Consider the following 25817-nt stretch of genomic DNA (forward strand, 5'->3'; position numbering starts at 1 on the left):
GTTTTAGTTTTATTGTTCTAGGAGATGGATCTGAAAAGATATTGCTGTGGTTTATGTCAGAGAGTGTTTGGGCTAGGTTTTCCTCTTAGGTTTTATTGTATCCATTCATATATTTAGGTCCTTAATACCTACATAAAGAGACAAAGATCTGAAATGTAAAAGCTATAAGATGCTGATGAAAGAAATCGAAGATCACATAAACAGATGGAAAGATATACCACACTCTTGGATTGGAAGAATCAGTATTGTCAAAATGACTATACTACCTACAGCAGTCTGTAGATTCAGTGCAATCCCTATCAAATTACCAATGAATTTGAAAGCACTAGAACAAAAAAAAAATGTTAAATTTGTATGGGAACACAAAAGACTCTGAATAAACAAAGCAATCCTGAGGAGGAAAAATGGAGCTAAAGGAATCAGGCTCTCTGACTTGATACTACACTACAAAGCTAAATTGTCAAAGAGTGTGACTGCAAAATAGAAATAAAGATCAATGGAACAGGATAGAAAGCCCAGAAATAAACCCACTCATCTGTGGTCAGCTAATCTACAACAAAGGAGACAAGAATTATACAATGGAGAAAAGAGTCTATTCAGTATGGGTGCTGGGAAGACTGGACAGCTTCATGTAAAAGAATGAAATTAGAATACAAATACATTTTTAATTGAAATATAATTGACCTGCAACACCATGTTTGTTCCTGGTTTACAACATAGCAATTAGATATTTCTCTATATAACAAAAGATCACCATGAATATTTGTGTATATTTTATCCCCATGACTCATTTATTTTGTAACTGGAGGTTTGTACTCCTCAATCTCCCTTACCTGTTTTACTTTACCTCTCCACCCCCACCCCATGGCAACCACTTATTTGTTCTCTGTTTCTGTAAGTCTATTTCTCTTTTGTTATGTTTGTTCATTACTTTTTTTTTTAGATTCCACATAGAAGTGAAGTTATATATTTGTTTTTCTCTGTCTGAATTATTTCATTTAGCATAATGCCTTCTAGGTCCATCCATGTTACCAAAAAATGGCAAGATCTCATTTTTCTTATGGCTGAATAATATTCCAAATATTCCATAATAATATTTTATATATATTATATGTATTACATAACTTTATCCATTCATCTGTTTATCAATGGATACTTAGGTTGCTTCCAAATCTTACCAATTGTAAATGATGCTTTGATAAATACAAGGGTGCTTGTATCTTTTAAAATTAGTGTTTTCATTTTGTTTGAATAAGTGCCCGGGAGGGGAATTGCTGGATCATATGGAAGTTATTTTTAATTTTTTGAGGAACCTCCATAATGTTTTCCATAATAGCTGTAGCAATTTACATTTCCACGAACAGTGTATTGAGGGTTCCCTTTTCTCCACATCCTTGTCTGTAGTTATTATTTCCTGTTCTTTTGATAATAGCCATTCTGATAGGTGTGAGGTGATATTTCACTGTGGATTTGATTTACATCCCTGATGATTAGTGATGTTGAGCATCTTTTCATGTACCTGTTAATCATATGTATGTCTTCTTTCAAAAATGTTGGTTCAAATCCTTTGCCCACTTTTAAAAATCTAATTCTTTTTTTGATATTGAGTTGTATGAGTTCTTTATATAATTTTCATGTTAACCAACCTATTATTTGTAAATATCTTCTTCCATTTAATAAGTTGCCTTTTTATTTTGTTGATGATTTCCTGTGCTGTGTGGAAGCTTTTTAGTTTGATGTAGACCCATTTGTTTATTTTTCGTTTTTAAAAAAATTTTTTTGGTTGCACCTTGTGGCATATGGAAGTTGCTTGCCAGAGACTGAATCCAAGCTACACCTGTGACCTACACCACAGCTGTGGCAACACTGGATCCTTAACCCAGTGCACCAGGCCGGGATCAAACCTGCTCTGTCACAAGGACACCAGATTCTTAACCTGCTGCACCACAATGGGAATTGCTATTTATTTTTGGTTTTGTTGCCATTGCCTTTGAGGTCAGATCCAAGAAAATATTCTTACCTCCTTTGTTGTCTTCGTGTCCTTTCCATTTTAGTGAACTGTATTCTCTTTATGTACCCTTTGTTCCAAGCAATCTGAGCCACTAATCTATCTACAAAGATAATTTTATTAGATATATTTTATTATTACTTAAAAATATTCTTTCTCCAAAAAGGCCTTACATTTTATTTCGTTTGAAATTCGTCTGTCTGAGGTATGTCTCAGTATTGCCTTCACTTTTTGAAAGCATAATTTTTAATTGAAATTTATAATTCCTCCAATTATTTTATATTTTTCTGGCAGTTAACTCTTTTTATATTATATATGTATATACATATATATTTTTTTTTCCTGAAGGTGCAATCTCCACTCAAAAGTTTTTTTGGTGATATGGACTAATATCTTACTTATCGTCTTACACTGTATAATGCATAGCCAAACATCTTGACTAGAATAGACAATTTTTTGAATTACTGAACTGAGATGTTTTCAGAAAAAGCTCAATTACAGTCTTACTTATACTGAAGAAAAAAGGAAGAAAAGATAATGTTTATAAATTAGCTTAAAATTCTGTGAAGAAATTTCAAAATATTTTGCAAGTTTTATTTCACCTGCCAAATAGTGTTTATGTGTATGTTTTAGAATTTAACAAATTCAAATGTAAAGCATTAGAACTGAGGATTTTAAAAAAATCAGTTTTATTCAAAGTCATTGTTTTGTTTAGTTTTACAGTAATTAATATATGTCAGTGATATCAGATCACACATGTAAGAGTCAGAGTAAATGTAATTTTGAAGCTAGCTTGAGTAAGAGATTTGAAACTGATATATGCCCACGACATTTTTGTGATTTTCTCTAGCTCACAAATATCTGAAATCTTTTCAGCTGGTCCATTTGAGAATTTAAGACCAGAAAGTTTAGATAAGAATCTTGGGAATTATGACTGTGTTTTCTCAAATGTGGCAGGTGTACAGCCCTTTATTTTGGCTCTCATACAGAGTCTTAATCCATGCAGGAAGTATGCCACCTTATCTGTCTCAGTCATTAGTTCTACTGACACCACTAAGTTGGGAGATCCAAATGTAATCACGGATAGCACGCACCTGTTTAATAGCTAACAGCTCTTGTCATGGTGGTCATTTAAAAATAGGGTGGTTCTAAATGTATCCTATTTCCTGGGCAAGGCATCATGGGGTTGGCAGATTTCCCCACGGAGACACTTGTCCGACATTGCTTCTTTGTCCATCTTGTCCTTTCACTCCTCCACTAGCAAGCAGTTGTTCAGCTGTGAGTTCTCTGTTGCCTCAGCTGGGCCCTGAAAGCTCTCCAAACTTATAGGATGCAGATGCTCCAGGACTGGGTATTTTTTATTTCTTTTTTTGAGAATGGCCAAGTAGATATGTGTTAGACTTAGGTTTACAAAGAAGTCAAAGGAAAACAGCCTACTCCACAGTTAAAAACTGGAAAGTCTCACAATGATTTGCCCCAATTCTCTGAGCTGGGGATAAACAGGTCTAGTTTATTTTGAAAGCTTTTTCACTCAGATCTCATTACAGTGCTTAAGAGGCTGCCCCAGTGTCCTCAGGTGTGAATAGAAGAGTAAACCACAGCCCTGGGGAAAGGGTTGAGCACAGCTTTCTTAGAGAGATCAGGCTTTTTTCTTTATTATCAGTAGCAACATAATAACAGCAACTACCACCACAAAAAGAAAAAGGTATTTTCTATTTTTTACTTATACCCACAATGCATGTCTAGTCAGGTCACACATTTGCCTAGAAAATTATCACTAAAATCTTTTCAAACCAGTTTGCAGGCTATAGTGTCAAAGATGTGATCATAGATATTATAAAAATGTAATTGAATTTTATTATCACTTAAATTTTTTTCTTTGTTTTCAAAATTCAAGCATTTTAGCAGATTAGGAAAATGTTTAAAGGTTTCATTTTTTTTTTCAGATTAAGGCAATGTGTTCCTGTAGCAGTAATCATTTAAGAAAGTGATGTTTTTCTCTTTCAGATCCCTATTTTCACTCATTATTAGAGAGCTGAATTCTAAATCAAAGATTGTGGAGAAGAGATGTGCAACCTGAATAAAACATTTCCAGAAGAGACTGAATAATGGTCCTGAATAAAGGGAACTGAAATGTTCTTGAATTGTAATTGGAAAAAACTCAAGTGTGTGTACTCAGGAGCACATGTACTAAGAAGAGGTTAGTTATTATTATTCTTAGTGCTGTTTAACATCTCTGGGGCCCTGATAGTATTTTTAGTTCTGAATTGAACACAAGTGGTCTGATGAGTGATCTCCCATCCAAATTATCCATGTGGAGATCACCTGTAATCATTCTCTGTGCAGAGAGAGCAGCTCTGATAAGCAACCCCAGAGCAGGTGGACTCTTTATGCAGCAGTGTAATCTAACCCACAGCAAACTAAAGTGATTAGTTCAGACAAATAGAGCCTTTGAAAATAACATTTGACACTTTCTACTCTTACCTGATTTCTCCATAGTGGGACATTCACAAGTTAGTAAACACATTTGTTAGACTCAGACAAACTTGCTGAGATATTGAAGAAGGAAGTACAGGTAGATTGAGGATGACTGAAGATTAGGGTCAATCTCTGCCCTCAAGGATTTTATGCTCCGCAAATAAGCAATGGAAGGTCTTTTTTTCTTTGTCTCATATAAAAAATGCAGAAAAAACAGTGAAATCTACTTTTGAGAAACTGTATCTGATACTTAATTCTGAAAAACTGTATTAAAAAAAATTCTGAAGTGATGAATATTATTGTCCAGAGGAAATTAAAAATAGAGTATAATCATGATAATTAAATGTTATATGGAATTGAGAAAGGTAGGTGAGTCATAATAGAATCTATAAGATTGAATACATGTTTCTATGTGTAAATTTCTGTGCTGGTTACTTTACATGTACAAAGGAAGAACTGGTCCCACCCACCCATAAGAAGGAAATAAACATCCACCAGTAATTTTAATATAGGGAACACTTGGAATTTTAAACTAAGAAGTACAGGGTTTATTCTTGAGGCATTGGGGAGCTGTTGAAAATTTTTGAGCAGGTGAGTGACATGTCCAGAATTGCGTTTTATGAAGATTAACCTGATGGCATTTTCAGGATTGATTAGCATGAAGCCTGTATTGTGACAGAACAGATTGTGATAATGCAAGTCTGAAATATGGTGGTGGCAATGAGAATAGAAAGGAAGAAATTGATTTGAAAGATCCATGACAATAGTACTACGGGACTTGATTATTAAATATGGGACCTGAAGGAGGGAGACGTCAGAGATGACTCTAGACACTTTGAGCCTGAGAAGAGAAATCAAGTATGGAAGAGAAAGAATGCCCTGTCACTGGTTTATTATTATCTCCTGGATGCTATGAATCATGTAATCTATGGCATTTAAAAATCATGGGTCCAAATCCATGTACCACATCTACTCATTAGACTGTGTCATCCTGGCATATATTTTTTTTTGCATCATGATCCATTGCCAACCATAGATTTTAAATTACTACAATACAGTGTGTGGCAAAACTGTGGTTGACTAGACTAAGAGAAAAGAAATATCTTTTTTTGCATTTTTAGTAAGTCTCAGGCAAATGCTTGAATAACTACTTGGCATGTTCACAAATTATGAAGATCCTGAAGGGCATGCATTTCTACTTTTCTATTCACATGAGAGCATGGGGTTTAAATAGATGCCTTTTATTGAAGCATCCCCTAGACTCATGTAAGTTGTCCAGAAAAGTGGGGAATTAATAATTTTGGTAGATTGTTTTGCTTACAGGGATTGGACCTATTCTATGTAGAAATATATGCATGCAGTTTTAAAATTTGTATGAAGATATAGATAACCATTCTATAGCAAAATAATATGATTGCCAAGCCACAGTTGATAAGACAATATTATACTAACGTCATTCATTCGTGATTTCAAATGTTTTCCACCTTTACTTTTCCCTATTTTGAATTTCTCATCTTCATTTAAAACTTTACTTTTTAATATGTGTTTTTGTTATTCTCATGTATTATTTAACTGACATTCCCAAACTATAGAGGCACATAAAGCCAGAAGATAAATGTCACCATTTTCATGGAATGTGTGAAAATGTTACTCCAATTTTGGGGGAGATTTCCAAAGTTTTAACATTAAAAATTACTCTTGCTGTTTTTGAGTAAAGACAGCATTCGCAGGAATTTAAGTGACGAAGTTCAAAATTTTAAAGAGATTTCAGGTTTGATGCAAGCAGCTTTATACTCTCCTCATGATTCATGGAAAGCTTGCTTACAAAGTGATGTGCAGCTTAGTGGCTAACACTTCAGATGCTGGAATCAGATCAATATGGTTTGAGTTGTGACCCCATTATTAATTGTCTGGGAGACTTGGGTAGCTTCCTTAATTTTTCTTAACCTTAGCTTCACTGTCTTTAAATTGAGGGAATCATAATACTCACTTCATAGAACTGTAGGAAAGATGAAATTTGTATAAAATACTTACTAAGGGCCTGTTATAGTATTAGTGGTTCATATATGGTCACCTATAATCATAGCTGCTATTAGCATTATATGCTGCTCTTAAGAGAAAATAATCTGTTTGATATTGTGAATTTTAAAACGTCTTTCTAAGACTTCTCATAAGTTGGACAGTTGTTTTTTTCTCTTCACTACTGTGTCAACCTTGTGCTCTTTCCTCCATTACTGCATACATTTCTTTGTTATTGTGATTTAATAATTTGGTTGTCTTTATTATTCCAAGGACACTCTGGACTTCCTGAATACTTGTTCTGAGAATGGATCTCTTAGCGCACACTAAGTGGATAGATATCTATAGTTTTATAGATAATCATAACTAAACCTAAAATTAAAATATTGTTAATCACAAATTTTATTTGTATATTTCCATCTTGGTAGATAACTTACTTTATTAACTTGATAAAATTATTAGTATTGAGGTTTAATCGCATAAAAGTAATAAGTTTTAGTGAGAATATAAAGCTCGATTCTACAAATACCTCTATTTCATGGTTTATATGGACAGAGCAGAACATTTGGTAATTCTGAAAAACAAACGGAAGGGCTTGATCACTTATGAAATTAGAAATTCCCATTTAATTGAATAAAAAATACAAACTTTCTGGAGTTCTCGTCATGGCGCAGCAGAAACAAATCAGACTAGGAAGCATGAGGTTGCGGGCTTGATCCTACACCTTGCTCAGTGGGTTAATGATCTAGCGTTGCCGTGAGTTGTGGTATAGGTTGCACATGTGGCTCAGATCTGGCACTGCTGTGGCGTAGGCCAGCAGCTGCAGCTCCAATTAGACCCTTGCCCTGGGAACCTCCATATGCCACAGGAAAGGCCCTAAGGAAACAAACAAACAAACAGAACTTTCAAATGAATCATGGTCCAATTAAACATTTCCTGATTCAACGTATTATTTCACAGGCAAAATATTGATAATAATTAAATACTATTCATTTTCCTCAGTGCCTGATTTATTATTTTGACATTAGATAAAAATTAGTTTGAAACAAAAATCCTGCCCTATTAAATTTTGCTTCTCAAATGCCTGCAGATGCAGGTATTATTTTCAATGGAAAGATAAATTTCAGAAATATTCTGAAGATTGAGGGCAATTCTTTTTTCCTTATTCCTGAGTTTCTTTGTAATATAAAATAGCAACACACATAGCCTTCTTATATACTTGATGACACTTAAGCCAATTATCTGTTTTCTTCTAAGCCCCAAACCAGACATGAAGTAAAATAGGTAAAACTTAATACAATAAAACAAACCATAAACAAGGTAGACTTTTAAACCATTTAGAAATTGTGACCCATTGTACTAAGGCCAATTCCCTTAGATAAATCTATGGATAGAGGTGAATATATCAGTACTTTAAAATAACATCCACCTCATGTGTATATTTTAAGATTTTTGCCTATATGACATGGAGGGTGGTCCTGGAGATTGTCCGAGAACTTCTTCAACTTAGCATTAATTTTGGATATGCTGCCGTGGAGGGGAAATTCAGATATTTAAAGTTAGTACTTTCATACCTCCTTGTCAAAAATCATTGGGATTAGGTGCTTAGTTCTTTAAGGTTGAAATATTTAAACATTTAAAAGACTTTTCTATACATGGGAAAATTTGGAGCAGTCTTTCATTCATAGGTGAGTGTGAGGGGCTTCTGGGATTAGGATTCTGAATGGTTTCTTCAAATGCTGAGAATAAAATACTGTTAGGACATGAGCTAATTTTAGGTAAAAGAATAAACATTTTTTAACTTTAATAGCTAAAATTTTTAATTTAAATGTAAGGTAGGGAAATAGAGCTAACAAAATAAATGAGATTTCAGGAGATAAACAGAGTAAATGTGAAATAAATAGTGTCTACAGCAAATACCTGCTTTCTTTTTCATGATACATTGCCATTTTACAAGGATACAGCCAAAATTATGAATATATTATACAAATAACTGAACTTTGGGAAACACTGCCTTTAAAAGGAAAATTAGGTGAATTATGTCTTTTTACATTCTGTTTATCTGATTTCAGTAATGAATACTGAGCATTTTTTTGCTTTCACCACCAATGAACAAGAGTGAATGCATCAGATTAATATCTTCCAATTGAGAAAGCATAAGCAACTATATATGTACTGTCTACTAATATATCATTTTGTTTACCTTGTTTTAAAGTAACATAAGAATTGGTATTAAGTTGTACACTGTGAAGAAGTTAATCGCTTTTAACTTCTGGATTAGAAATTCTTATTCCAGGGGTTCTTATTCCAAGTTAGAAAATTGGAGTACCCAGAGAACACATGTTGGGTAAATCTGTTAACATACTTATTTTATCATTTGTAAATTCAACAAATATTTACTAGGTTTCTATCTTCTCTTTCAGTTAACTATAAAATGCTTATTATAATATTTATTTTAAAAAATGCTAATTTGTTTCTTATTGATATCAAGGAAAAGAGCTAATCACAGTTAAAAAATTATCTTAGTTTTTTTGATTTATTTAAAAATTTACAATGTATTAGTTTCAGGTGTACAGCAAAGTGAATCAGTTATGCAAACATATATGCATATATGTATATATGGATGTATGTCTGTATATATATCTCCATTCTTTTTTCCCATATAGATTATTACACTATTGAGTAGGTTTCCCTGTGCTATATAGTAGGTTCTTTTTTTTAATTAAAGTATAATTGATTTACAATGTTTCATTTAGTTCTGTTGTACAACAAAGTGACCCAATCACACATATTTGCCTGTGCTGTACAGTAGGATCCCATTGCCCATCCATTCCAAATATAACAGTTTGCATCTCCCAAACCCCCAAAATGCCCATCCATCTCATTCCTTTCCCTTTCCCCCTTGGTAAGCCCAAGTCTGATCTTGTCCATGATCTGTTTCTGTTTGTTTTTTTGGTATTTTTAGATAGGATCATCTGTTTCATATTTTAGATTCCACAAATAAAACTAATATATGGTATTTGTCTTTTTCTTTCTGGCTTACTTCACTTAATATGAGAGTCTCTAGATCCATCCATGTTGTTGCAAAGGGCATTAGTTTGTCTTTTTTATGGATGAGTAATATTCCATTATATATATATACACACACACACACCATGTTTTCTTAACCCATTCATCTGTCGATGGATTATTTAGATTGTTTTTATGTCTTGGCTATTGTGAATGGTGCTGCTATGAACATAGGGGTGCATATATCTTTTTCAATGAAAGTTTTGTCTGGATATATGTCCAGTAGTGGAATTGCTGGATCATATGGTAGCTCGATATTTACTTTCCTGAGTTACCTCCATACTGTTTTCCATAGTGGTTGTACCAATTGACATTCCCACCAACAGTGGAGGAGGGTACCTTTTTCTCCACACCCTCTCCAGCATTTGTTATTTGTTGACTTGTTAATGATGGTCATTCTGACTGGTGTGGGTCCTAAACCTTCTGAAAAAGGGTTTCTTATGATGTCTTACAAAATGTAAGTTCTCTAGGGGTAGGGCCAGGGAGTCCATACTTTTAACAAATTTTTAGGTGATTACCATTTGTATTTTAAAAATTGGGAGCCACTCAAAAGAGTGTAGGGACTAAGTCTAGTGTTTATGCAGGATTCCACATGTGGATGGATGTTAAACACACTCAAATTATTAATAAGTACAGGTCTCTACTTTGAGGAATAGAAGATTTCTTTCGTTCTTCTTCATTCTTAACTTCCTTCCTTTTTTTCCCCTTTTTCCGTATTGCTTCAACCCCTTCCCAAGGCAAACCCTCATAGGTCCCCAAATCTTTATGCTAAGACTACTTCGACAAAGCTAACTGCTCCAATCTTATATCATAATGTGATCTTGGAGATTACCTAAATACCACTTCATTTTCGAAAATGTTTAAGTAGTGAAAAAAACACATCTACAGGCTCCAAATGTGGAAGCTGAAAAATAAAATGCCTTGTTTCACAGAATGCTATAGCTTGAATATCTGACTATGCTTTAAGATATTTTCATTGATTCATTTGATTCATTTTCTGTTGAGCTGATCAAAAATTGTCAGAGCAATTGTTAGTTTTAGGATAATTTTATTGCTACCTCTAGCTGTACCCTGGTGAGGACAAAAACACTGGGGGGAGTTAAATACATCTTGTTTTAATGCAGAGATGAATAGCACTGAAAGAGTCCCATTGTGGTACTACTAGCATTGGTCAACAAAGATGAAAAGCAATGTGGGACAAACAAGGGAAAATGGGGGGGGGGTTCCCATAAATTCAAAATTAAGTTCCTCCTTCAATTTCCGTGAAGCAAACTCCCTGTGGTGTACATCTGGCAGGCCATTAACTTTTGTTACTTTATTTTATTAAAAAATCTTAACAGTGAGAGAGTTTCTGCATGTGGAGACTTGAGTTAGCATTGAGGCTGAAGTCTGGGCCATTGTGTTGTCATTTGCCAAGTATTTATGAACCAGTAGAGCGTGTTGCTCTTACAACCTTTACTAAGTTTTGCACCAAAGGTTGTAGTTCTTTGTCACATAAAAAAAATCATTACTCCTGAGTGTTATTATTTTAATATATAAATCAGCTGATCAGTGGCCTGTATCTGCTGGAGGAAAAGTGACTGCAAGATTCTTTACGCTTTATAGCTTCTTGCTTACATTATTTTTTACTGTATTTACTTTCTACAGGAGCTTGAACGTCAAAACTATTTACATAGAGCTTTTTCAGTGATCCATCAAAAGGATGTGAACTGTTGATTGCACCATTTTCTTTATTTGCACAGCTGCTATAACCTTCAATCTAAATCATTTTCGTACTGTCTTCTCTCTTCCTCTTTTTTCTTCTTTGTGAGCTAACCATCACTTTCTAAAGTAAATATTTCATATTCTACCATCAAACTGTTTGTGTACATTGAATTTCAAGCCATTAAGTTACATATTAGTTATTACTTATCAGGTTATTTTCTGTTAAAAATTCTGGCTGTTATTAGAGATAGAAATATACATGATTTTTTTGATGAATTCAATGTAATTTAAAAACATCTTTATGTCTTTAATTTTATCTATTCATGTTTATCATATCTCTGTATTATATCTATCTTAATTATTTAACATGATTTTTTTACCTAAGCAATTTTTACCTAAGTCAAAAACATTTATTCAGTTTTACAAATGATTGTAATAGGCTTTTTCAAAATAATACAGAAATATGGTTTCTGTTTATTATAATTAATTTGTCTTAAAACATTCATACAAAAATTGCAAAAAACTTCTAAGAAAATCTAATATTTTCGTAAGAAAAACTTTTAAATATTCTTCTTCTTTTAGTCTTATAAAGTCTTTTTTGATTATAGTCTTACAGTGAAACTTCAATATGGACTTCTAAAACAATTCCAATGACATTTTCAGTTTATAAACTTTTTATGATGATATTATTTTTGAGATGGAAAAGATTAAGTACCTGAATCGAGTTTTCTTTGTAGATTTTAATATAATTACTTAGTGAATTATAGTAAAAATTTAAAAATTGTAGCTGTTATATATTTTTCCCAATACTCTCAGCTCAACTAAATACCCACATCTGCATCTATCAGTGTATAAAATGCTGTACTGTTTGCAAAGTGAATTTTATAGAACTCTTTTCCATATGGCATAACTCTATAAGTTGAGTTAGGGTGGATATGATTATGGAGATAAGTCAAGCAGGATGGATGTAATTTTCAATAAGGAACACTGGGGTTCAGATTTCAAGGGATTTTTATACTAGTTTGTATGAAGAATAAGTACAAAGTTCTATGATTCTAAGTGTGATATTCTTGCCAAAATAGAAGGGTTTATGTTTTGGGAGAATTTTAAATTTTGTTGAGCCATTTTAAAACATGTCTTCAAAGTAGGGTATGAAGTTTACCATTTTATATGTAAACTTGAGTCTAATAAATGCTTGAGAGAAATATAAGACTCATAAAGAATTTCATATTTGTATGTCTTTTTGATTACAAAAGTAATATGAAAACATTTTATAAGTTATTTCAAAACTCAGAAATATACAAATCAAGACAGGATATAGTCTACCTTTTTTTTTTTTTTTTTTTTTTTTTCTTTTTTGGCCGCCCTATAGCATATGAAGTTACCAAGAGATCTGACCTGCAGTTGCAACCTACACCACAGCTGTGACAAGACGATCCTTTTAACCGCCTGTGCCAGGCTGGGGATCAAACCTGTGTCCTGGCCCTGCAGAGTCACCGCTGATCCCATTGCGCCATTGTATGAACTCCAGGATAGCCACTGTTACACTTTCAGCAGCATATTCTGTTTCCTTTTGCTGATGTAACAATGCAGTTTCCTTATCTCTTTATCAGTATTGATTTTTTTTTCTTTTCTTAAAATGTGTCTTAGAGTTCTTTGCATATGATTTATCTTGTTCTAAATTTAGAAGTCTTCCACAGTAGCAATGTGATAAAATTTTATTTACAGTTCCCTCATTTTGAGCAATTTGTCCATATTTTTGCTGTTAAACTGTGCTCATTATGAGCTTCTTTTTCATATATCTGAATTCACAGATATATATAAAAGATATTTATAGAAACAGAATTAATGGTTCACCATCATGCTCACTTTTGAGCTTGATACATCCTGCCATACTACCTCCCTGTCAGCAACATATGTGACCATTTGTCCCTACCAGCACCAATCAGATATAGTAAATTATAGTTATTTTCTAAAAATTATTACAACATCATTTTAATTTTAATTTCCTTGACTGCTAATAGTGCTGATCAGCTATTCAAGTGTTTATTTTTTTCCCTGGGAATTGCCTATCCCTGAGACTTGACAGTTTTTCTATAAAGTTTCTTTCCTTTTTGGTATGTAGAAGTACTTCATGTAATCTAGTTGAAATCTAAACATAAAGAAGACAGAAGAGTGAGGTAACTTCCCAGTCCTATGTTGTGCCGTCTGCAAAATGGGGATACTAAGGCACATTCCTCACAGTAAGGGCTGAATAGTTGTTCATTATTTTTATTAACATTCTTTGACTATGTATCTAAGTCTACAGTGATTGTTTTTAAGTTTTTTAGAAGTATAGTTGATTTACTATGTTGTGATAATTTCTTCTGTACAACAGAGTTATTCAGTTATATATATATACACACATCCATTCTTTTTCAGATTCTTTTCCCATTTGGATTATCACAGAATGTTGGGTAGAGTTCCCTGGGCCATCTAGCAACTCTCTGTTGGCCAGTCATTCTGTATACCACAGTGGCACATGCCAGTCTCAGACCCTCAATCCTTCCCTTCCCCCAACTTCTCCCCTTTGGCAACCATAAGTTTGCTTTCCAAGTCTCTGTTGTACAAATAAGTTCATTTGTATCCTTTTTTAGATTCAACGTATAAGTGATATGATGTTTGTCTTTCACTGTCTAATTAACTTAGTTTGACGATCTTTAGGTCCATCCATATTGTTGCAAATGGCATTATTTCATTCTTTTTATGGCTGAGTAATATTCCATTTTATATATATTTAATTTTATTATGTATATAAAAATATCTCTATTCATTCCTCTTTTGATGACCATTTTAGTTTTCTTCCAAGTCTTGGCTGTTGTAAATAGTGCTGCAGTGAACATGGGGGTGTGTGTATCTTTTTGAATTTGAGTTTTCTCCCCATAGATGCCCAGGAGTGGGATTTCTGGATCATATAGTAGTTCTATTTTTAGTTTTTTGAGGAACGTCCATGCCATTTTTCATAGTAATTGCACAAATGTATACTCCCACCAACAGTTTAAGAGGGTTCCCTTTTCTCTGCACTCTCACCATCACTTATTGTTTATAGACTTTTTGATGATGGCCATATTGACTGTATAAGGTGACACTGTAGTTTTGATTTGCATTTCATTAATAATTAGTGATGTTGAACATCTTTTCATGTGTTTTTCCATCTGTATGTTTTCTTTGGAGAAATGTCTACTATCTAAGTATCTAACTCTTCCCCTTTTTTTGAGTAGGTTGTTTGATTTTTTTAAATATTAGCTGAATGCATATTTTGGAGATAAATTCCTTGGTTGCTTGCTTCATTTGCAAAGATTTTCTCCCGTTCTGTGGGTTGCCTTTTTGTTTTGTTTATGATTTCCTTTGCTGTGCAAAAGCTTTTCAGTTTAATTATGTCACATTTGTTTATTTTTTTATTTTTATTACTTTTGGAGGTGATTCTGAGAAGATATTGCTGCAGTTTATGTCAGAAGTGTTCAGTCTACATTTTTTCTCAAGAATTTTATAGCATTCCAACTTATGTTGAATTCTTTAATCCATTTTGAATTTATTTTTGGGTATGGTATCAGAGTGTTTGAATGTCATTCTTTTATATGTAGCTGTCCAGTTTTCCCAGCACTGCTTATTTAAGAGATTCTCTTTTCTCTGTTCATATTCTTGCCTCCTTTGTTATAGATTAGTTGACTATAGGTGCATGGGTTTACTTCTGAGCTTTCTGTCTTGTTCCATTGATTCATATTTCTGCTTCTGCACCAGCACCATACTGTTATGATTATTGTAGCCTTGTAGTATAGTCTGAAATCAGGAAACCAGATTCCTCCAGCTCCATTTTTTCTTTCTCAGGATTGCTTTGGCTATTTGAGGTCTTTTGTGTTTTCATACATATTTTAAAATTTTTTGTTCTATTTCAGTGAAAAATGCCATTACAAATTTAATAGGGAATGTGTTGAATCTGTAGATTGCCTTAGGCAGTATAGTCATTTTGTCAATATTGATTCTTCCAACCCAAGAACACAGTGTATCTTTACATCTATTTGTGTCATTTTTGATTTCTTGAATCAGCATCTTACAGTTTTAAGAGTACAGGTCTTTTGTCTCTGGGTAGGTTTATTGATATGTATATTATTCCCTAATGTCTCTTTCTAACTTTCATTGATAGTATAAAGAAATGCAGTAGATTTCTGGGGTTTTTTTGTCTTTTTTGTTTGTTTATTTGTTTGTTTCTTTATTTTAGGGCTGTGCATGTGGCATATTGAAGTTCCCAGGCTAGGGGTCAAACTGGAGCTGCATCTCCCATCCCCCAGCCGCAACAATGCCAGATCTGAGCTACATTTGCAACCTACACCACAGCTCTTGGCAATGCTGGATCCTTAATCCGCTGAGTGAGACCAGGGCTCAGAGCTGCATCTTCATGGACGATAGTTGAGTTTGTTACCAACTGAGCCACACTGAGCACTCCTTAGATTTATATATAGTAATTTTGTATCCTGCAACTTTATCAAATTCATTGACCAGCTCTAGTGTTTTTCTTGTAGCATCTTTAGGATTTTCTATGTATACTATCATGTCATCTGCAAACAGCGATTGCTTTACTTCTTCCTTTCCAATGTGAATTCCTTTTATTTCTTTCTTCTCTGATTTCCATGGCTAGAACTACCAAACTTATGTTGAATAAAAGTGGTGAGAGTGGATATCCTTGTCTTGTTCCCTATCTTAACAGGAATTCTTTAGGTTTTTCAGCATTGAGAATGATGTTAGCTGTGGGTTTGTCATGTATGGCCTTTACTAAGTTGAGGTAGGTTCCCCCTATGCTTACTTTTTGGAGGCTTTTTTTTTTTTAAATCATAAATCATAAAGCTTTTTCTGCATCTGTTGAGATGATCATGTGGTTTTTATTCTTCAGTTTGTTAATTCAGTACTGTATCACACTGATTGATTTGTAGATGTTGAATAATCCTTTAAGTCCTGGGATAAATCCTGCTTGATCATGGTGTATGATCCTTTTCACATATTGTTGGGTAGAATTTGCTATATTTTGTTGAACATTTTTGTGTGTATATTCATCATTGATAGTGACCTATAATTTAATATTTTGTGGCATCTTTTTCTAATTTTGGTATCAAAATGATGTGGGCCTCTTAGAATGAGTTTGGGAGCATTCCTTCCCCTGCAAGTTTTTGGGAGAATTTTGGAAGGATAGGTGTTAACTCTTCTCTAAATATTCGACAGAATTTACCTGTGAAGCCTTCTGGTCCTGGACTCTTCTTTGTTGGAAGTTTTTAAATCACAGTTTCAATTTCACTACTTGTGATTGATCTGTTAATGTTGTCTGTTTCTTTCTGGTTCAGTCTGGGAAAATTGTACCTTTGTAAGACTCTGTCCATTTTTTATAGGTTGTCCATTTTTTTGACATATAGTTGCTTGTAGTAGTATCTTACGATCCTTTGTATTTCTGTGATAACTGTTGGAATGTCTCCTTTTTTATTGCTAATTTTATTGATTTGAGCCTGTGCCTTGTTTTCTTGATGAGTCTCACTAAGAGTTGGTCAATTTTGCTGATCTTTTCGAAGAAACAGCTTTTAGTTTCACTGATCTTTTCTATTATTTTCTTCATTTCTATTTCATTTATTTCTGCTCTTATTTTTATGATGTCTCTCCTTCTTATAACTTTGGATTTTGTTTGTTCTTTCTCTGGTTGCTTTAGGTGTAAAGTTAAGTTGCTGAGGTAGGCATGTATTGCTATAAACTTCCTTTTAAACTGCTTTTGCTGCATCCCATAGGTTTTGGATAGTTGTGTTTTCCTTTTCATTTGTCTTTAGGTATTATTTGGTTTCTTCTTTGAGTTCTGCAATGATCCACTGGTTGTTTAGTAGCATACTGTTTTTTCTTTGTGTGTTTGTGTTTTTTGCCATTTTTTTTCTAGCCGTTGATTTCTAGTCTTATAGCATTGTTGTGAGAAAATATGCTTGATATGATTTCAGTTTTCTTAAATTTACCAAGGCTTGTTTTATGGCCCAGAAGGTGATCTATCCTGGAAAATGTTCTATATGTTCTTGAGAGGAATGTGTATCATACTGCTTTTAAATGGAATATTCTGTAAATATCAATTAAGTTCATCTGGTCTAATGTGTCATTTAAGACCTGTGTTTCCTTGTTGATTTTCTGTCTGGATGTTCTGTCCACTGCTGTAAGTGGGGTGTTAAAGTCCCTCACTATTATTGTGTTTTATTGATTTCTACTTTTAAGACTATTAGCAGTTGCCTTATATATTGAAGTGCTCCTATTTTGGGTGCATATATATTTATAATTGTTTTATCTTCTTCTTGGATTGATTGTTTGATTGCTATGTAATGTCCTTCTTTGTCTTTTGTAACTGTCTTTATTTTAAAGTCTATTTTTTTCTATATAATTATTGCTATTCTAGCTTTCTTTTGATTTCCATTTGCCTGGCATATCTTTTTCCATCCTCTCACTTTCAGTCTGTTTGTGACCCTAGAACTGACATGTGTCTCTTGTAGACAGCATATATATGGGTCTTGTTTTTGTATCCATTCAGCCAGTCTATATTTATTGGTTGGAGCATTTAATTCATTTACATTTAAGGTAATTATTGATATATATTTGCTTTGGATTTCTTTTGTTAGTCTTTTTTTCTTCCCTTCTCTTGAGGTTTGATAACTATTTTTGTGTTATGTTTGGGTTGCTTTTTCTTATTTGTGTGTGTATCTATTGTAGGTTTTTTGTTTGTGATTACCATGAAGTTTTGATACAGGTGTGGGATTGTTTTAATTTGCTGGTCTCTTAATTGCATATGCATTTGTAGTATCCTGTATTTGTACCCTCCTCTTCTCTCAATTGCTGGTTTTGATATCATATTTGTGTATGGATGATTTCATATATTTACTGTATGTTTGCCTTTACCAATGTACCTCCTCCTTTATAATTTTTTTGTTTCTAATTGTTGCCTATTCTTTTCTGCCTAGAGAAATCACTTTAGCATTTGTTGTAAAGCTGGTAAAATGGTGCTAAATTTTCTCAGCTTTTGCTTGTCTATATACTTTAGGTTTTTCCATCAAATCTGAATGAGAACCTTGCAAGGTAGAGTATTCTTGGTAGTAGGTGTTTTCCTTTCATCACTTTAAATATATTGTTCCACTCCCTTCTGGCCTGCAGAGTTTCTGCTGAAAAATCAACTGATAACCTTATCAGGGTTTCTTTGTGTCTTATTTTTTGCTTTTCCCTAGTTGCTTTCCATGTGTTCTCTTTGTCTTTAATTTTGGTTAGTTTGATTAATATGCGTCTCAGAGTATTCCTTTTTTGGGTTATTCTATATGTAGTCATTGTGCTTCTTGGACTTTATTGAGTGATTCCTTTCTCATGTTAAGAAAGTTTTCATCTATTATCCCTTTGGATTTTCCCTGGCCCACTCCCTCTCTCTCTTTTCTTTTTCTGACAGCCTTATAATGCAAATGTTCGTGTGTTTAATGTTGTCCCAGAATTCTCCTAGACTGCCCTCATTTCAATTTTTTTCTTTTTTTCTTTCTTTTTTTTTTTAATGGCTCCATCTTCAGCATATGGAAATTCCTTGGCCATGGATTGAATCTGCATTGCATCTCTGACCTATGCCACATCTGTGGCAATGCCAGATCCTTTAACTCACTGTGCCAGGCCAGATATCAAACCCACACCTTCACAGTGACCTGAGTCACTGTAGTCTTATTCTTAACTCACTGCTTGACAATGGTAACTCTGCACATTTTTTTCTTTATTCTGTTCCACATCAGTGATTTCCACCAAATTGTCTTTCATCTTGCTTATTTATTCTCATGGATTTTCCTATTGATTTCTTCTAGTGTATTTTTCATTTCAGTTATACCATTGTTTATCTCTGTTTTTTAGATCTTCTGTTTCTTTGTTAAACATTACTTATAATTTATCAATCTTTGCCTCCAGTTTTTTGTTTTTTTGTGTGTTTTTTTTTTTTTTTTTTTCTGTTTTCATCCATACCATCATTGCTTTAAAGTCATTTTCATATAGGTTGCTTATCTCCCCTTCACTTAGTTGTTCTTCTGGGATTTTTTTTGTCTTGTTTCTTCATCTGGAGCATGTTCTCTGCTGTTTCATTTCTGTGTTTGTGGTCTCCTTTCTGTGATCTGCAGGGTCATAGCCTCTCTTGCTTTCATTTCTACTCCTGGTTGGTGCAGCTGATATAGGGGCTTTCTTAGGCTTCTTGGTGGGAGGGACTGATGCCTTCCCATTGGTAGGAGGAACTTAGTCTTGTCCCTTTGGTAGGCGGAACCATGTCACTGGGTGTGATTAGATGTGGTTGTGCGGGAGGACCTAAGGTGAGCCTGTCTGCTGATGGGTTGGTCTATGTTCCCCACCTTATTTGTTGTTTGGCCTGGCGCTTCTCTTCAGTGGTGCAGGCACACCGTTGGTTGGGGCCAAATTTTTCCAAAATAACAGCCTCAAGGGGAGCTCATACTGATAAATATTCCTTGGGACAGCTGCCTCCAGTGTCCTGCCCCCACAGTGAATCACAGCCAACCTCTGCCTCTCCAGGAGACCCTCCAAGATGTAGAGGGTTTTGGTAGGTCTGGCCTGGATTCTTATGGAGTCTCTTCTTTGCCCTGGGACCATGTGTACATGAAAACTTCTGTGTGTGTGCAGTCCAATAGTAGAGTCTTTATTGCCCCTATTCTGTGGTGCTCATACACTCAAGCCCCACTGGCCTTCAATGCCAAATGCTCTAGGGGTTCCTCTTTTGATTGCCAGACACCGAGGCTGGGGAATCTAACTTGGGATTTGGACTCTCACTCCTGCGGAAGAACGTCTGTGATATGTTATTTTCCCATCTCTGTGTCACCTACCCAGCAGGTATGGAATTGCTTATACGGCAAAAACACCCCTCCTACTGTCTCTTTGTGACTTCTTCTTTGCCTTTGGGTGTAAAATATCTTTTTTGGTAACTTCCATTCTATTATGTCAGTGGTTGTTCTGCAGTTAGTTATGATTTTGGTGTTTTTGTGAGATGGGGTGAACTCAAGTCCTTCTACTTCACCATCTTGTATCCCTCTCTATAGTGCTCTTTCTGAAGCAGTCTATTAAGTCTCTTTATGGAACTAAAGAGTACAAAATAGGGTATGCAAGTTCCAAAAATGTTTATTGTATGTATTTCTATTACCTAACTTGCTGATCCTTAGAGGGATTCTTCAAGAGGGTCTGTGGGCACTTGTCAAATATTAAGTAGAATCTCATTATTTGATTCATTCAGTCAGTACGGACAAAGGGAGTTTTTAGTGCTCCTCTTCAAATATGTATCTGATTCATTTAAATTTACTTCTTATATTGAATGGTTTAATCAGATACTTGTGGATCTCTAATAAATTTATTGTTTGTATATGTAGATGATAGATTTATGGACATTAATTTCACATTTAATTGCTAAACTGTGTCACTCTACCAATACATTTTATGAAATCCCAACACTGTCTCTTTTCTTTGACTCTCTTTGAATTTTGAGTTCCAATGTTTATATATAGGCATATAAGTTTATTTTCATATTTCATCCATTAGAGAAAGATTATTTAGAGAAATAGAGGAAAGATGAAGCCAAATCTGATCATAAGACATACCTTGTTTTTGAAGGACAAGAATATAATTCTCGTATCCAAGCAGACAGATTTTGACAGGTGATTTCCTTTTATGAAAGACTATGTAAAGACTTTTTTTTCTTACACTTTTCTTATTATTGTAATTCCCTAAAACTCATAATAATCTCCAAAGACTCTTTCATACTTTTATCACCTTGCTCTTTTAATCTTCCTTGAAGTTGCTTATGCTATTGCTTTTTTGTTCTAAAGCTTGCTTCTTACCCCCTTGATCTGCTAATTGGAGTTTTACCTTCTGAAGTTCTTGGAGCAGCTTCTTCTTACCAGCTGACTATGTGCTCTCAACATGATTCTTTATACGCACCCCTGCCTTTTTATTTTTCAACTTATATCATTTCTCTCATACCTCTTTTTTTCAGTGCATTGAGCTTGTTTTATTTTGTGTGTATAGAAGAAAAATGCCCTCATGACAAGAAATGTCACTGCTAATCTTATTTTCCATTTCTAGTATGTATTTTATTAAAATTTTTTTCTCATTTCTTAACCTACATACTGACACAGTGCCAGGCTTATTTCAAGATTTTTAACTCAGTCAACACCAAATGGCATGTGTTAAACTAGGAGGAAAAAAGAAATCAAACAGAATAAGAATTACTGGAAATCAACTATACTTTCTGGATGAAGAACTTTAGTAATTGAATTGTTACATAGCCACTAGGTATATGGAAAGGAATACAGAATGCCCAAGATAAAACTGAGGAGAATTACTGAATCTGTTAAATTAGATTTGAATAATTTGCTCCTGTGATAGAACTTATTCTTATAGGAAAGCATCATATGACTAAACCTGGAATAAAATTACCATGAGATTTAAAGCTCATTTGACAGTGTAGCAACATTGCCAGATATGTAGCACATTAAGTTACATAACCAAGTATGTTGTTATGACTGACCATCAACAACAGGAAACATATTACATATGTATCAGGTTTAGAGTAGCTTTTTTCTTTTTATGTATGTGTTAATAAGAATGAACAAGTAGAAAGATTGAATGTTTCTATTTCTGACACTTTGCTGAATATGTTGAGGCCAGCGTGGAGTTATAAAATCTATGAAAATATATTTCATTGTTTCCATTATATGCTAACTCTTTGCACATTTTGGTATAAACGTTTGTTTAATAACTCTCCACTTGTGGGTGTATACCAAATTGTGAAGAAAAGAAGGGTAGTGTCAAATAGAATGATTTTGCTGCAGAAGGATCTGTTTGTTTATAATGATGAAAAATGACATTAAATATTAAAATATGATGAGAAATACTGGTTTAAGCTCTATCACAACAGTGAATTTCAATTATCTTTTCCAAAGGCAGAAGTCATCCTAGCATAATTCTAGTGTTTCTGGGATATTATTTATACCTTAGAAGCTTTCAAAATTATCTTTTCTTCTTTTTGACATTTGAAGAATGTTCGCTACTCTTCAAGTGCTTTAAAAAAAGACTTAGAGGACCAGATTGCTTGATTTAACGGAAAGGAAGAGTTTACTGGTCTTCCATAAGAACAACAGCTTTGGGTTAGATTTTGATGTCTTACTTCCTAAAAAGAAAAAAAAGAGAAAGTTTGAGTTTTCATTTTTTTAATAGGAAAAATGGTAACCTAAAAAATGAACAAGAGTTGGGATGAAATTCAAATGTATTCTTACATAATGTGGATGGATCTTATATAGCTTAGATCACAATAATATTAATCTTTTTTTATCAATTTGGTAAACATATTTCATAGAAATATGTTGGCATTTCCATATATTTCACTGTAATTTGACTACTAACTTCAAAATCCAGTTAGTTGCCTGGCGAGTTTTGCTAGTTAGGTCTTGTTAAAGAGGAGAATTTAGGCTAAGGCCATCCCAATTTCTCTGCATTTATTGAGGATTAGCAGTTGGCTGGTGGATAAATGATACTTATGGAAAGTTAAGTGCACTATGCACTTCTAATGATATTATTTATTTTTTTTACAGGGATAAGCTGAGCATCAAAAGCCTGCTGTTACTGCTTCCAGTGTTTTGAGCTTTATCTATGACCTTACAATTTAGAAAACCTTTCACATTCACCATCTTCTTAGTATGGTCTTTATTGTTTGTGTCATGCATTTTATTCCTTTATATTTAAGGACTAAAAGTAAGACAGATTATCTAATATAATTTAGCATTCCCAATCTATTTCATACTGTTTCCTATAAACCAGGCTATTGATCCGAAGCTGGTAACCATAAGGAAAATAAAAGGACTAGTCAATTCAAATAGGTAATTTTTTTTTTTTTTTGAATGCGGGAACATAAAACCGACATGGGGACATGGGGGCTGTTGTGGCTCAGCAGGTTAAGAACTTGACTAGTATCCATGAGGATGTAGGTTTGATCACTGGCCTTCTTCAGTGCATTAAGGATCCAGCATTGCTACAGGCTGTGGTGTAGGTTGAAGAGGCAGCTCAGATTTGGTGTGTTGTGGCTGTGGCATAGGCTGGCATCTGCAGCTCTGATTGACCACTAGCCAGGGAGCTTCCATATGCCACAGGTGTGGCCATCAAAAGAAAAAAGAAAAAAACCTCATGGAGTGATGAGAACAGTGATGTGATGAAATAATATTACCTCTCTATATATTTTTAATTTCTTTCTCCTAATATATATATTTTTTTATTCAGACAACTAAGCATTCAGTGTCTTTGCTTCTGGAATGTGATGAAACCGCAGAAAGCAGAGAAAATAAGCATATGAATTCTGGAGTTTTGATCCTCAGATGCCAATTCAAATTAATAGCCCAGAATTACAGTTATATTGTTTACAACCTCCACTCCAACAAGAAAACCTGAATTGGGAAAGAAATAATTGTGTCATAAACAGGTAAATGAATATGTGGATATGTACGTAGGGCAGATCCCTGAAGAAAGGGCATTCAGAGCCAGGCCCATTTCTGGCAGCAGTGAATCTGCATGCCCTGGGAGAATGAAGCCCCTTAAACCTAACAGAACGCTTGGTATAGTAAGAAGCCTAAGTTGATTCGAATTATGCTTCTTATACTCTGTGGGATGGGGATTAATTCATAGATGTTTTTTGATAATGTAGATTCAGCAGATTAAGGCTTTACCTTTTATGGGAGCAAGGCTTTCAGTCTCTGAGACTGAGACAGATTTCTTAGCATGGTGAAGGGAGATCTGCTCTGCATGTTGCAGGTGAGCCTGAGGAACTGTGCCAGAAAACCCAAGTAGGAGGGGCATGCAAGTGCTCCTGGGACCTATTTTTTCTCATTTTAGAGTAATGCTAGTGAAGTGGCAAGCATGACATCAGGAGACAGGGTCTGCGTGAAGAAGTCTTAAAAAAAACTTTGTAGAGTTTCTGGGTGCATGGAGTCACACAGAAGGGACAGAAAATGCATACATGATAGGGAAATAGAACCAGAGGGTTTCACGGAAAACTTTCTTTAATGAGAATTCTTTTTTATTTATTTATTTATTTTTTTATTTTCCCACTGTACAGCAAGGGGTCAGGTCATCCTTAGATGTATACATTGCAGTTACAGTTTTTTCCCCCACCCTTTCTTCTGTTGCGACATGAGTATCTAGACATAGTTCTCAATGCTATTCAGCAGGATCTCCTTGTAAATCTATTCTAGGTTGTGTCTGATAAGCCCAAGCTCCGATCCTCCCACTCCCTCCCTCTCCCATCAGGCAACCACAAGTCTCTTCTCCAAGTCCATGATTTTCTTTTCTGAGGAGATGTTCATTTGTGCTGGATATTAGATTCCAGTTATAAGTGATATCATATAGTATTTGTCTTTGTCTTTCTGGCTCATTTCACTCAGGATGAGATTCTCTAGTTCCATCCATGTTGCTGCAAATGGCATGATGTCATCCTTTTTTTATGGCTGAGTAGTATTCCATTGTGTATATATACCACTTCTTCCGAATCCAGTCATCTGTCGATGGACATTTGGGTTGTTTCCACGTCCTGGCTATTGTGAATAGTGCTGCAATGAACATGCGGGTGGATGTGTCACTTTTAAGTAGAGCTTTGTCCGGATAGATGCCCAAGAGTGGGATTGCAGGGTCATATGGAAGTTCTATGTGTAGATTTCTAAGGTATCTCCAAACTGTTCTCCATAGTGGCTGTACCAGTTTACATTCCCACCAGCAGTGCAGGAGGGTTCCCTTTTCTCCACAGCCCCTCCAGCACTTGTTATTTGTGGATTTATTAATGATGGCCATTCTGACTGGTGTGAGGTGGTATCTCATGGTAGTTTTGATTTGCATTTCTCTTATAATCAGCGATGTTGAGCATTTTTTCATGTGTTGGCTGGCCATCTCTATATCTTCTTTGGAGAAATGTCTGTTCAGGTCTTTTGCCCATTTTTCCATTGATTGATTGGTTTTTTTGCTGTTGGGTTGTATAAGTTGCTTATATATCCTAGAGATTAAGCCCCTGTCAGTTGCATCATTTGAAACTATTTTCTCCCATTCTGTAAGTTGTCTTTTTGTTTCTTTTGGGTTTCCTTTGCTGTGCAAAAGCTTTTCAGTTTGATGAGGTCCCATGGGTTTATTTTTGCTCTAATTTCTATTGCTTTGGGAGACTGCCCTGAGAAAATATTCATGAGGTTGATGTCAGAGAGTGTTTTGCCTATGTTTTCTTCTAGGAGTTTGATGGTGTCCTGTCGTATATTTAAGTCTTTCAGCCATTTGGAGTTTATTTTTGTGCATGGTGTGAGGGTGTGTTCTAGTTTCATTGCTTTGCATGCAGCTGTCCAGGTTTCCCAGCAATGCTTGCTGAATAGACTTTCCTTTTCCCATTTTATGTTCTTGCCTCCCTTGTCAAAGATTAATTGACCATAGGTGTCAGGGTTTATTTCCGAATTCT

At 34.5% G+C, this 25817-nt stretch overlaps 1 long non-coding RNA gene across 1 annotated transcript in view; it reads left to right on the forward strand.

The window, feature by feature from the left end:
* Positions 1 to 5769, forward strand: part of LOC106509516 — a 355979-nt gene extending 350210 nt beyond the window's left edge. Inside the window, exon 5 of the long non-coding RNA XR_001307121.2 lies at positions 4016 to 5769. This is a non-coding gene — a long non-coding RNA (uncharacterized LOC106509516). The remainder of the gene's footprint in view (positions 1 to 4015) is intronic.

Source organism: Sus scrofa, chromosome 2 (assembly GCF_000003025.6).
Source record: "Sus scrofa isolate TJ Tabasco breed Duroc chromosome 2, Sscrofa11.1, whole genome shotgun sequence".
Taxonomy (NCBI): Eukaryota; Metazoa; Chordata; class Mammalia; order Artiodactyla; family Suidae; genus Sus; species Sus scrofa.